Source organism: Macrosteles quadrilineatus, unplaced genomic scaffold, assembly GCF_028750875.1.
Source record: "Macrosteles quadrilineatus isolate MER2022 unplaced genomic scaffold, UCM_ALF_1.0 Scaffold_5__1_contigs__length_97177068, whole genome shotgun sequence".
Lineage (NCBI taxonomy): Eukaryota > Metazoa > Arthropoda > Insecta > Hemiptera > Cicadellidae > Macrosteles > Macrosteles quadrilineatus.
In genome coordinates this window covers 45,755,686-45,770,016 of record NW_026542598.1, presented here as the reverse complement: position 1 = coordinate 45,770,016, position 14,331 = coordinate 45,755,686, and the positions used below count along the sequence as shown (strand labels likewise).

General features: G+C 37.8%; 1 protein-coding gene across 1 annotated transcript in view; it reads right to left on the bottom strand.

Moving 5' to 3' along the window:
* LOC128995906 (uncharacterized) overlaps nt 1-14,331 on the bottom strand; it is an 87,754-nt gene that overhangs the window by 40,124 nt on the left and 33,299 nt on the right. Inside the window, exon 3 of the mRNA XM_054420953.1 lies at nt 9,756-9,790. The gene's annotated coding sequence lies outside the window, so the exon portion shown is untranslated. The remainder of the gene's footprint in view (nt 1-9,755; nt 9,791-14,331) is intronic.

Here is a 14,331-nt window from a genome sequence, read left to right as displayed (position 1 = left end):
CAACGTAAATTACTTTGCTGAATCCTGCCCCATACATTTGGTGATAAAATATTTCGTTCATAATGTTTACAACATAAAACAAAATAAACATAGTTCAGTAAATACCAGATACATTCAAGAAAATTTCAACTAACGTTCAATAGCATAAGCCCCCAACATGAAGTATAACGGTATAACTTATAATTTCAATTTACCCTTTGTTTTGAAGCCTGTTAATGAAAAGTCACGTGTAACTATAATCAACAGGATTAGTGTGAGAACCTCATCGAACACTCTTACACATACCATAACGCAACACGAGGTGAGGGTTTCAGACCATGTGATACAATATTTGCGAATGAGAGGTTGTGCCGTGTTCCCTGAGCGCTGGGAACCAGAGACAATAAGTTCTGTAAGAACTTTGGGAACCGCAGCAACGGTTTCGACACTTCTTGCGCTTGAGGAACTTTACATTACAACGTGTGATTACAGGCACTTCGCCGTCGTCTCGTCGAGATGTCTTTGTTGACAGCGAATGTAACTTCACAGTGTGGTAAAAGAATATTTTTCTTATTTTGTGTACGTACCCTTGGCATATTAACATCTTGGAAGGGAGTCCAAACTGTAGTCTAGTCTCTATCTAACAACAAGCTTTTGTTAGTCGTTAATATTAGTCCAATGACAAATGGGATCTGATGCCACAAATGATTTTGCTCGAAATCAAAACAAGCAACCTTCATGTTTGAAGGCGAGCACTATAACCATTCGGCAAATCAGTGATCTTAGGTTTGCAGAAACCAACCGTAGTGAGTTTATGGTAGTAAGGCTTCAAAGTCAATAAAAGGTTAAGTGTAGAGTAGTCCACATATTCCTTGTACTGCATGTTTATAATCGTATGCTGAATATCATTGTTGAGTGAATCTTATCAGTTTGATTATCTCCTACGCCTCTGTTTAAATTTTCTGATTGAATTACCCGTTTACAGCTGTTGAGTGTCTCTATTTTGCCTATCATGTGCACAAAATATTGTTATGCACATGACTGTGAGTTTGATTAGGTTCTGGATTCCGGAAAGTAGTAAAACTTCCATTTTACCTTCGGTTACCAAAAGTCAACGGTTTTACCATAGACAAAAACTTGTTCTTTTTGTCTATGGTTTTACTAAGAAGTGATGAAGAGTATCCTAATAGAATTTATTTGTTCAACTAGCAGTCCTCCTTTTAAATTTTAACACACATGTATTTAAACTTTTAAAATAAACTCATACAAAATCTTAAGCACTATCACAGGAATTTTAATTTACTGGCCAATAGTTTGAATCTTGTAGCTATCGATAACACTCGTATATTCTCCTAGCATACTCGTGACGGAGAAATCGTCCATCAACATTATGCACAGAGAAAAGTTAGAAAACGTGCACATCCAGTGATCATCTAGTAATAAAAGGAAGTGGGAATTACTAGAAGTAGACCGAATTTCTATCTGGAGTGCGGTAGGTGCAATAATTGCTGGTAGATTAACAATGGAAATCTACGATTAGTGTGAAAGTGCGCCTGCAGCGGGTGTGGGACATGCGCAATGCGCACTACTGGACATGCATGACCGAAGTCGGATATACAGTAGACCCTCGATAGCAAGTCTCTCTTGGTATATCAAATAAGACTTAAAGGTAGACTTCTTATAGGGATTTGTAATAACATGTGATAAGGGTGCAAAATTCAAGGGTGGAAATGACACTTAATATCAAGGGTGACCTGCCATTGAGGGTATTGTTGAAGTTTCACTATCACTAATGAACAGTGATTCGACAGGATTGCTAAATCAGTGAAATTGTGCTTTTTGTTAATCTAAAGAGAATGCAGATCTGCGTGACAAACAGTTGAATGCATGTAGGGTGTGTGTTTCACAAAATTATCTTTACTTAGAATGGTTACTCAATTGACTGTTTGCCAATGTTGAGATTGGAGACTCATTCTGAAGACTTTACATCGGTTCTGAGATTGATAGATTTTTTTAGACTGATAAATCTCTTCAGGATTTCCCTAATTCAGAGTCGCATCCACAAACATCTAACTTAAATTTTAATTAACAATAGTTCGAAGTATGAAGTATGAAAGGTGTTTTAATGATTAGAGTTCAAATGTGCTGCATACACTAGAACTAAGCATAATTGGGAATCAGTTGATTTGGGACGATTCTAGATTTTATTACACAAAAGTGGTTTCTTCTGCAATGCCCAGTTGCATCCCTGGGCTGGGCTGGGCGGAATCATTGCTTTACTTTCATACTCGTGAGAGGCTGGGGGCGATGAGCAAGTGGCAGTAATATATCGAAGAAAGGTTGGCTTGCACAACAAGCAACGGGCAACGGGAGTCGCCACGGAAAGGGCAGTGAATTTGCTGACGATAACACGTTACGTGGGAAGAAACTTATTGGTCTAAAATAGTGTTGATCTTTCGTGTTACCTGCATCGATGTATAACACAAGGGTTTGTATTCTAAAATATTCGTTACCTGACGACGGATCTTTGAGTGCACACACGAGTTTGGAAAGTTTTTTTTACATTAAATCGTATGTTTGGATAGTTTGTTTCGTTAGATCAAGAAACGTCACGGTTTGAAGTACCTGGGCTACTATCAAAACAGTATTTTTTCAAAAGCGTCTTTTATGGTATGATACCAGACTCAGTGTAAAATAAACCCATATTAAGAGCGGATCTTAAGACACATTTTCACATCTTTAATGCTATCTTAATTGTCGTAGAATTAAGTTTACAAGTACAGTGGGACTATAGGATCCTAGGTTTGCTACAAACAATAGATAGGCATACAGTACACATGACATTGAAAATATTTCAATCAATGTTAATACGAATTCGATTGACTTGCCAGTCATATGTAACTCTAATTGAAACACAAAGAAAGAAAACTATTTCTCTTAGATTTTTAACTCTATTTTTCTTGCTTCTTTCAATATGTATTCCACACAGCATTTAGTCTATGATAGCTAATGTAAAAGAGCATAAATTCGTGGGTAAAGACCAAAACGAAATCCTAGAAACTTTGTTTGGATTCTCATCTGATTAGATTGTAAAAAAAATAATTCATTGGCGCAGAATAATAATCTGATAACGCGGTTACTATTTTCTACAGCACCCAGCGAAAAACACTGCTAATTTCTTTACTGATTCAATCACACGTAGTTTAGTGATGTTATCTATATAATTTAATATAACAGACGTTCTAGTTCAAAGTGGTGGAATGTTGTTTGATGTAGGTCTAAAGATTAGATCAAGTACACAAGACACCTGGTTTATCCGAAGCAGGTTTGAGTCAACACTTTTTGTTTGAGCAACTGTGTGCCTTTGTTTCTTAACTGATTGCAAACTAATGTCGGTGAGTGTAATTGGAAATTTAGTATTTCCAGATAAAATATACACCAGATACGTCGATGCAAGTGAAAACTTACAAAACAGATTGTAAAGGTTATCTTGATACTGTAGTTACCTTGTGTGTAGCCTTGGTGCTAGACCTATTAAGCGTGTTTAGGAAAATACCATTTATTTTTACAGTATTACGATAGAAAAAAGGTTAGCCTAAATGTTTTTCAATGTGGTATTTTTCAAAGATTTTGATTATAGATAGTTGACCCTAACGACTACAGTATGGGGAGCGAAAAGGTCTGGTCGTAGAGCGAGGGACTTTGGTCCCCGAAGCATCGGGTTCAAATCCCGCCGATCGCCATTGACTTTACGTAACTAGCACAACCACAGACAACAGGTGCCACAACACTCTAGGTCTAGCCCGGAGTGATGTTGTAGAACAACTCGGAGCTAGAGCCTTGCGTCCACGTGTGAGGGACTTAAGTAAATTAAAAGTGTTATTTCTTTTCTATCAAACCCCATCCTCTAGATTCTAGAATAAGGGTTTCTTAGCTTTACTCATCAGTCTATGGGTGCACAAATGAGTTTTAAAGATGTTTAAAAGAATTGTGCAGTACTACAAGATCGCCGGAAGAAATAAGTGTATTTTCATTCATAAACAATTTGAAGGTGAAAACATTAATTTATTCACGTGAGATTTAATTTTTAAGTAATAATGCGTAAACAGCTTGTTATTCCAAGCAATTGCATTTTTAATTAAAATCATTATGATAAAATGTGTTTTTGCCTTATAAAAACGCACTAAAGGTTTTAAGAGTCCAAAGCAAACAGCGTATCGGTAAAATGCTACTGTAACTACATTGCTGTATCGGTAATAAATGATCAAAACGCTAACCTAGCAGTTGAAGATGTTTTCTCTTCTTCACAACCAGTATTCAATTCCAAAGGAGCAATTTTCAACTAGTAAATTACCAGGACGGTTATGGTTCCACAACGGGCAAAATACACTATTGTACGCATTTTAACGAGACGGGACTCGTGAATTACATAAACCCGGGGCATTGTGGGTAGCAATGACGGCTTTTCTCGCCACGGTTTCCCCATAACCGTTTTCCCGCACGGCGGAAGCCTGGTGATGTTACATTTTCAATTATGCAGCCCGTTTCCTTTGTGCGATTCGAAGCAGCGCTTTTCCCGGAGTCAACGGTCCCTGTCTTATCGCGTCCTAGTCACGCTCGGCCCCCGGGACTCTTGGAGTAGCAAATGAGAAGACGTGGTAATGAGATTCGCAAAAGGTGCGTTGTTGTATATGGTGTGGTGGGACGTTATATTGGGTGTAGATACGAAGGATGCTGGGCATTTTGAAGGAGAGGGCAGCCATAGTTTAGAGATATTACGAGAACCGTTCCCCTTTTTTCAGTGCGCTGAGACGATTAGGATGGATTTGGTTACGTTATATTTGGATTAGTTTAGTTCGTGTCCCTTTACATAAGTTGAATAAAAAATGTTGTTGGTGTTGCCCGGTTTAACATTACCATGAGCTAAACCAAACCGAACTGCCTAACAAGCGCACTGTAAAAGAGTGGTGGCATCTTCTTGAAAACCGTGGGAAATTACGAAGGGAATTTAAAAATAGTCAATCACGGACGTGTTATGGTGTTGTCAATGGTTGGCCACATTTTTGTTCAATGTCCGTATACAATATGTGCTTTTATGACTCTTCATGTCACAATTTTTGAAGAGTATTTTTATTGACTTGGTATTCTATAACAGAGGGTGTTTTTGGCCTCTGGGGACCTCAAAAGGAAAAAGTTAACCGGTCCCGGGTTCAGGTCTTACCATGAGTTACCCACCATGAGTCTTACGGTAATAGCTTATTCCCTATATGGGTAATTTGCTAAAAGGTAAAAAAGGGGAAAAACAGCAAATCAAGATGTATTGAAGAGCAAGCTATAAAACTAGCTTATTCCCTATATGGGAAATTCACTAAAAAGAAATTAAAAATCTGTTGTAGGGGGTTATAACTGACGAGAAGGAATATTAAAGACAAAGATATCTGATTAGTTTAAATTTGTATTTATATCGAAGTATTATTATTTTGAAATGAAAAATACAAAAAAAATACTTATCATCAAAATTACCTTTTGTACTTAAATGTCAAACAAGTGTGTTAAGATATTCATATTCTTAAAGTTATTGAGCGTATCACGCGTCATTTAAGCGCTTAACAGAACCAACGTTTTCTTCTCAAGTTTTTGCGACATGTTCGCCTTTTGTTCACCAGAACACCTTGAACTATTTAGTTGTACACAGCCGGATGGTATTATTAAAGTATAAATCAATTTACTCGCTTTATGGAAGTACGTTCTTGACCTTATTACGTTTGGCGTATAAGGAAACAAGTTTGATTTGGTATTTGGCAAACGAACATTTTCAATAAAAGGAAACAGCAAATGAATGTGGTTTCTGCGGTAGGGAAGTTGACACATGGACATTTATTGTTATAAATAATATAAAAGTATTAATCCTTGCTATTGTGGGGGTGAGTGTCAGTGCGCCTAATGATATTTTAGTCATGTATGGGCATTTCTATTGTATTATAGTTATAGGACACAGTGTGTATTGTAACTAAATAAATACCATGGAATCAGAATGGCTAACAAGACTTAAAATGCAACCAATAAACCAATGTAACGAAAATTTTCAAATCAAGTAGTTTTAACTTTACTTCCCTGATTTTTATTAATAATTTAAATTACTTATATATTAATGCTTCGTCTTTATAGAATAATGTAATCGTACTCTAGTTGAAAATATAATCAAGAAAAACTACAAGTCAACCCCAATGATTAAATAAGTTTACCCAATAATATACTACTCGTTTAGATGGTAATCTTATACCAAAATAATTTCCGTTTGTTTTAGTCTCGGTGCCAATTTCAGAATATGTTCAATAATGCTATTTAAAAAATGATAATACTATTACAATTCAAAACCTCGCAGACCGAACTGTAAGTAATACAGGATTTTAAACTAATCTTTCGTCTAGTAATGGATCCCATAGTCATAGACAACACCTTATCACATTAACTAAAAGGGTATCCACACTGTATTTGTTTATACATCTTCATTAAAGTATTTGAACATGTCAAGTTTCACACAAGTAACACAAAATTGTGACATTTATAACGTCAAATACTTCAATCATGATCTAGTTGAGGCCGTTACGCGACTGCCCGAGGAAGACGGGATTATGCATGAAGGTGTTGCCCCGGTAGCTGGTTCCCAGTGCGGGAGTCGATCCGTTAGAGCAGAGTTGATTTGCATAAAAGTGTCATCAACCAATTACAGAGCGGCAGTAGTTGAGATACGCGGTAGAAAGGTCAATAGCAGAAGTCTGCAGCACTGCAAGCCCGGCAGCAACGCTAGTCTTCATTGACTGGCCAAGAGATGGCTGCGATCATTTGTGGCTAGCGGATAATTAGACACTGAAGCACTGGTCCGTTTAACTAGGCCGATTCTGTAAACTTTGGCAGGTAATTGTGCGTGTATGACTCGTGTAGTTTCATGGTGGTTGGGTCGAGGATTGATAGATGGGTCTGATAAAACTATCAGAGGGTGGTTGGTTAAATCATTGGTTGGTGGTTGTGTTGAAAGTATACTTTTCATCATGTAAAATCTGAAGCTTATTTTGATGAGTTTATGCCGACTTAACATTTCTCTATTTTTTTAGGATAATTTTAGTGTGTAGCTATAAAATCGTAGGCCAAGCAGTAGTGTATTGGGTCTAATGATTTTAAGTCGGTAAGTAGATGGACTAATGCTTAACTATTGACTGGAATATATAAGTAAAACTACACGGGAGTATTTACGGCAGCTTTCAACATGTGTTTTCTCTCAAGTTGATAGATAAGCGAAATTATGATAGGTAAATTTCGGTCCCAAAGTTTGTTTATGAATCGGTATGTAGTAAGTGGGTGAGAACAATATGAATCCGGTGTTGATCTATATTTATTATCTTATTGTAAAGAGGTTAAATTAATATACTCAACGTGACAGTGCAAAATAATGTAAAGCTTAAAGGGGGACGTATAACAATGTTTCAGTTAATACCTGCATGGGCCAAGTTCGAGGTGGACAGCGTTCCAAATTTTAAGACCAGGAAAAGGGTAAAAGATGCCCCGATGAACACGAATTTCGGCTAGGTTGGGAGGGTAGTACAGGAAAAATTAAAACTCGGTGAGCCGAGTTAGTTTCTTGACCGTGACAAAACCTAACATTTGACTAAGTAATTCTGGGGTTAAAAGTCCCAAAAAGTACGAGTTCAGATTTTATGCCTTGCCTCGAAAGTTTTATAAAGTTCGTACTCGGGTACTAGGAAGGGTAGACAGTTGTAGGATTCATGTCCACCATGTTCACGAACCAGTGTAATCAAGGGTGGACAAAAAGAAAATAGAAAGAAACTCAACCATTAGTTGACCTTCCAAGGCCACGAGGAAATGCTCGTCATCGCTTATGTTTCCGGACAGATTAACCCGTGAGTCTAACGATCAGATGACAATGGTGGTCCGGAGAGGGCAATCAAGAGATGGTCAACAAAACACAGAGATGTCTGACATTAGGCACTGATGAGCTCTTGTGTGAATAATCTCTTGAGGCGTACAAAGCACGTGCCTCTTTCTGTACCGTTGGTCGCGTAGGGCGTTTCAAGGAGATTCACACGAAAAACTACTATATTCTGTATGATGGAGCCTGTCTCCTGTCCCTCTGCCTTGGGATTGGCCATGCCAGTCCCAGGTCGACGGAGGGTCTGAAGACAGGTCCCATCATACCGCATATAAACATAATGTTGGGCTTGAGCTAATAGAAAACTTGATTGAACAAAAGGATATTGGGGTTGAAATCATCAAAAACGTCTTTAGTCAAGGGTGTATTGAGCTAATGAGTTATGTGAGAAATCTCTTGGACCCATAGAAGACGTAGGTACTCCACTATTTTTTGCAGAGCTTCCCTCTTTAAGTTTCTAGGTTTTATTGAATTAAGTGATTAGGTAAGGTTACATACAGTATATAATCGTTGTGCTTACTTCTTCATTTCGCGATGAAGCCTGCTGTTAGACACGTCAAAAATAAACGCAGCTGAACGTCAAAGCTATAGTTGAAAATGTAGGCTACACAAATGTCCATACCTCACCAGCTATTAAAAGGCTAGAAACTATGGACCATTCTAAATTTGGACTAGGCTACCCTATCCCTACTGAGATTCGACTTGAGCAACGCAAGACTTGTTTATCTTGCAGGTGAACTGACCTTCATCCATGAAGCTTCAAACTGTCAGGTTGATTGATACGGCTTCATTTTGCATGCATAATTTTGTGATTGTATATAAGGTGTTGTCAGTCCCGTTTTGACTGCAGGGCTTAGATCTTGGCACGAAACCAAAAATGTGTACGGCGTTTAACTCACCGACGCACCAAGCGTAAAAATATTGTACTCTGAAACTATTTGGTTGTTTATCGATGATTGGATGAGAAAAATATTCGCTAAAACAGTTTATTAACATAAGCACGTGGTGGGGATTTCAAAGTTAAATAAAGGAGAAGAAGATGAAATCCAAAATTACTTATAAACAACTGTTACAATTCTACTTCTATCGGAACATATTGTGCAATATCCTACATTGTTGTAAATGTCCATACGCCACCACCCCTACCAACCTTACATAAAATGATTAAATCATTTGCCGCGATCACGGTGGCCAACCCCGCCTTCCCATCTACCGAGGTACAAATAGGTGGGAGGGGAAGTGTAACGGTTGCCTTTTGTTCGTGTTTTACATAATTAATATAGCCGTACACTGCATGCATGGAATGTTAATAACGATTCGCAGTGTTATTAAGTAATTTTGGCCATAAAACTCGAAAGATTGGCGTGGGAAACGGTATTTGGCTTTTGCTTAGGTCATGTATCAATATTGTTATAGACGTCGAAGCAAAGAAGTGTTACCAAGATTTAAAATAGTTTATGTTTGGTAAGTTAGATTTTCAATGAACTCGTAGGGTGCTTTGCTTGTATGTTATAGTGTGATGCTAGAAAGATTTGTAAAAAAAAAAAATACCAGTAAAAAAATAAAAAGCAACAATGTGACTGTGACACCAGCTTTGTAGCGCTGAAATAAAAACTCTTAAAAGATATTTTACGGGAAAGTTGTAGTCTTTAGCGTTCGTTACATGAATTGAAGGGGCTATTTGTTGATTTAAGATTAAGTGTTACCCTGAAACTGAAAATGAACGGTCAATATGACAAAATATGAACAGCAGAACATTGGGTTACAGATCAACAGGTCCAGGAAAAACCCTGCACAAACTACTATATGAATATAAAATTTTACTTACCAAGTAATTGCCTCGTCTGTGAAGTCTACAGAACCCTGAAATCAAAGAAATTGATTTATTATTTGGTATAACTGTGCCTTCCCTACTACATAAATATTTGAGGTCCAATACAATTAACTGATTAACGAATTCGTAAAGTCTAAAGAACCCCAAAATCGAAGGTATATTTATATAATAAGTCCGCCTTTCCAACAACTTCTTCTTAACATATTTAACTTAACAACTAACTGTGAAATCGCAGAAATATTTAATAGCTCTATTTTTCTACCCCCTCCCCCAAACTATCTTGTAGTACCTAACTCAACTAACTACAGCTATGCACCTCACAGCCTATAACCTAGAGCTAGGTTGTTCACCGTATCGTGGGCGAAACAAAGCTCTCTTCCAAGAACTGCAGTGCGTAATTAGCTTAAAACTAATAAATTAAACCCGAGTCTTCATGTCGTAAAGTATATTTTGCGCAGTAAAAGTCCGTCGGGCGATTAGCCTAGGGGAAGCAGGCTGCCGCGACGGGGGCCGTAGGCGAACGAGTTGCCGATTGTCTTTTTAGGACGCGGACGTTGCTCTGGGGGAGATGCGCTTGATGCGGTCGGCGACTGTTGCAGATGCAGACGAGACGCCGCTGACGGGTAACTTCTGTAATATGTGTTTAGGATTACGTCTAGGTAGTCTTTTCCAGTAGAGGGCTGCGACTATTGAAATTTTCCCTATGCAAATCAAGCTGATGTGAATGGGAAGTTGTCAATATGTAAAGGTACATTTTAAACGTAAATGATAGGTTTACGAAATTTCGTAAGGAAGCGAACCAAACTTCACATAAACTGTGGTTCTTTCCATCAATCATGCATAAGCTTTGGGTAGCATGTCTGGACTCAGTGTCAACCCCATCTCAACCTAAACTAACATAACCGAGTTAATAACAACCGAATAGAATATAATTCCAAATGAAAGGGAATGGGAAAGAGTGGTTGTAAATTGTTGGTGAGATCCAGAGTCTTTTCACACTAACATAACCGAAGTATTAAAAAAAACACACTAGAATATAATTCAAAGAGAAGAAGCAGAGAATTGAAGAAAGTAGATATAATTTGTTGGTGAGACACAGAGTTCTCCCGTCTTATGCTATCCTCCCATAACAAGCTCTTACCCAATCTAACCGAAGCATCCAAAAAGCCAATAGAATATAATTCCAACAGAAAATGCAGGGAAATAAAGAGTGTTGATGCAAATCGTTGGTGAAGACGACAACCTTTTGAGGTTTCAGTTGCCATGGATGGAGATAAGGAGAAAAGTATCTTCTACTTTTGTAAAATGTAAAGCTTGGTGAGATGTGTTTCATGTCAGGTGCCAATTATGTTCGCTGATTTCTTGTGTTTCTCTCATTTTAATAAAAAAAAGAAAAAATGTCCGGAATTCAACCAGGTTGACGACCTTTCCTGAAGACAAGCTTAACGTTATGCAAAACAGCTAGAGGCAAATTGAACGGAGGGTCTTGTATAATTCGATTTAATATTGCGTGATATCTCAAGGAAATGTGACTACAAATAATTTCTAAAATGTCACATTTTTACAACATTGGCACAAGTATTTTTCACAAAACTTTACAATCTGAACTATCATGGCTCTTGTCCTTATCCTACCTACTATGAAACTCACAACATGTTGGTAGAAAACAGTGCGCACTTTTCGAGCATTTATGTTAACTTCTTCTTCTTGTATCTGCAATAATTTCCGAGTCACCAGGTCTATCGCTTCATCTAGCCTCGACTCGCTGGATTTCCAACTGAGATGTAGTAAGGTGTGCCAAACTCATTCCATTGTTGTATTTCTCACTAATTGCCGTGTAATAACACAGTTCCTTCGCCGCTACCTGATAATTCACCTAGATAAAGGATGTTTTGTTGAGTCTGGTGCTAATGTACCGTTTAAACAGTCGTTTTCTTCGCCCATGGGCATTTTTCAGCGTCCGGTATTTAGACTCGCTTACAATTTATACGTTTACTAAATCATAATCAGTAATGTGCAGATTTGTTGCAAACGGACTTTTCTTTTAGTTGTTAACGTTTGTACTATGATTTTTATCAATTTGGTATTGTAAGACACATTTAATGAAAATAATCTGCGTATCTGATGGCCCAAAAGGAAATATGTACTAATTTGAAAGTGTTTAAAGAAACAGCTATTTTAGCCAATGATTCACTTCCAGTTATTTCATGGTCTGCTTTTAAATTCAGGCCTCGACTGGGTGATAACGGTCTACGCAGAAACACTTCTAACTTCCAAGACTTGATTGATTTAATAATAGGTACGGTTATTCCAATCTTGTTGTCGTACCATTAAGGGCAATGCAATGCAAACAGGGCCATTTCTAAAAATCACTACGTCACCCGACTATTTGGAAAATAATTCAAAGAATTAGAAGAGTATGGTTATGCAGATCTTTTCTTATTGTTGTAATTGGCTTACAAATTTAAAATGGTATATCTATATCTATAAAAGAGGAACTATGTATGTGTGTGTGTATGTATATACGTTATGGACTCCGAAACCGCTCGACAGATTGTAATGAAACTTTCAGGCATTATTAAGCATCTTTCAAGGATGGTTCGAGTGAAGTTTGGTGCAGATCTATCAAAAGGGCTCTGCCCCAGAGGGTTTTAAGTGGGCCAATGTCAGACTTTTTGATCTACAATGTTTACAAATAAATATAATTTAAAAGCAGATGTTTACTTTTACCAACTGTTTTGTAGGTTTGAATAATTACAACATTCTGTATTAGCATTAGTCATGATTTGAAATAGTGCCACAGTGTTTCTACAGAGTGCAGCACAGAAAACTATTTTACTTTTGAATAAGTCCAAATGTATTAAACCCCAATCGCAGCACACCTGTGCACTTAACAACGTTTAAATTCTCCAATGTTAAATATTAAAACATAAAAACCTTTATCAAAGTATTATAAACAATAAAAGGAATGACTTTTTAAAATTAATGACAACAGGTAATTTGCGATCAAAAGGTGAGTGAGCGTAGCGAACGAACATCAACCTGGAGGCGAGTTAGCGTAGCGAACGAGCTAACCTGAAAACAAGTGAGCGCAGCGAACGAGCTCCAACCTAAAGGTGAGTGAGCGTAGCGAACGAACTTCAACCGGGACGTGATTGAGCCATGCGAATACTTATGAAGTTAAACGGGGCAAAGCCCGCGGGTACAGCTAGTTATTTTATAGAAGTCATAGATCAAAAACAACTTACGATTGTCGAAACAGAATTGAAACCAAAGCATGCATTCCAACTGATAATAATACAATACACCTTTAGGCGTGATATTTGCTCCAAATAGCAAAGCATGGGAAACGAAATAGCAAATAATTGTCCAACAGTTTCTTTCAAACTGAGGAAAAATCCACTACAAAAAGGCGAGGGGTCCGACCAAAAAGAGGGCTGCAACTATTGAAACTTGTAAACATGCTTATGATATGATTAGGTTAGGTAACTTAGGTTAGGCCAGGTAGGGTTAGGTAAGTTTAGGGTATGTTAGGCTAGGTTAGGTTAGGTTAGGGGACGTTAAGTTAGTTACACCATCTTTATTTGCATTATTAGGCAAATTTTATAGTAGCAGCCCTTTTCCACAAACCCAGGAGACTACTTATTTTTCACTCACCATTATTGTAGAGAGCTACACATTTCATTACCGCCTTATACGTCGCATCGCATGTTCAGCTATAGGAGAACCACCAGAAAAGGAGTGTACGTTGGCCGGTATCTAGAATTACCTCACTTTGGGAGTCTGTCTGTCTGTCTGTCACATGGTCTGCTTATTTACAAGAGTCTGCTGTTCTGGGGCCCGTGCCAGGACCACTTTCTCTGAAACATCTGTACTGACATAACCTCACACCTGGCGGTACAAGGAAAAACTCAGGTGGAAACAGTTTTGGCAGGAAAATATACTGTATTTCCATTCATCGGTTTTCCATGGTCTTTTGGGTAGCTAGTAGTTCTAGGACGAAGTGAAAATGTGTTTCTTGCAAAGAATATTGACCATCTGTTTGAATAGTGGGGTTATTTTTAGAACCTCTGCATTGTGAAATGGCGCTTTAGGATTGCCTTTCTATTTTGGTAATTTTCTCCAAGTCAATGTGTTTTAAAGGTCTAACCGAATAGTCAGGTAGATGTTGAGTAGTCTCGCAAATGGTCAATATATTACTGATTTTTCTGGAGAATGTTTTGGTTCTAAGGAGGGCACTTATTGTTGATCATTTATCGTTTTAAGTATTAGCAGAGTATTCGTTCTTCGTATGGGGTTGACATATATTTGCGTCGCCTCCTCTGGGGTAGACGATGATTAGCCTCCTTAACACATGGTAAAGTAGTTTCGGTTGACAGTTCTGCTTGTTAACACCGTTTTCTCTTTGTTTCTAAGGAGACCATTCAATATTTAATTTGAAAAGCCTCCTTGAGAACTCTGAAACCCAAAGGAATAAAGCCCTCGGTAAGTCTAGAACCGGGAATAGTCCTAAGTACGGATGTTAGCTATATTCTTTACATATTTAAGCCCAGTAGATTTTACGTGATTG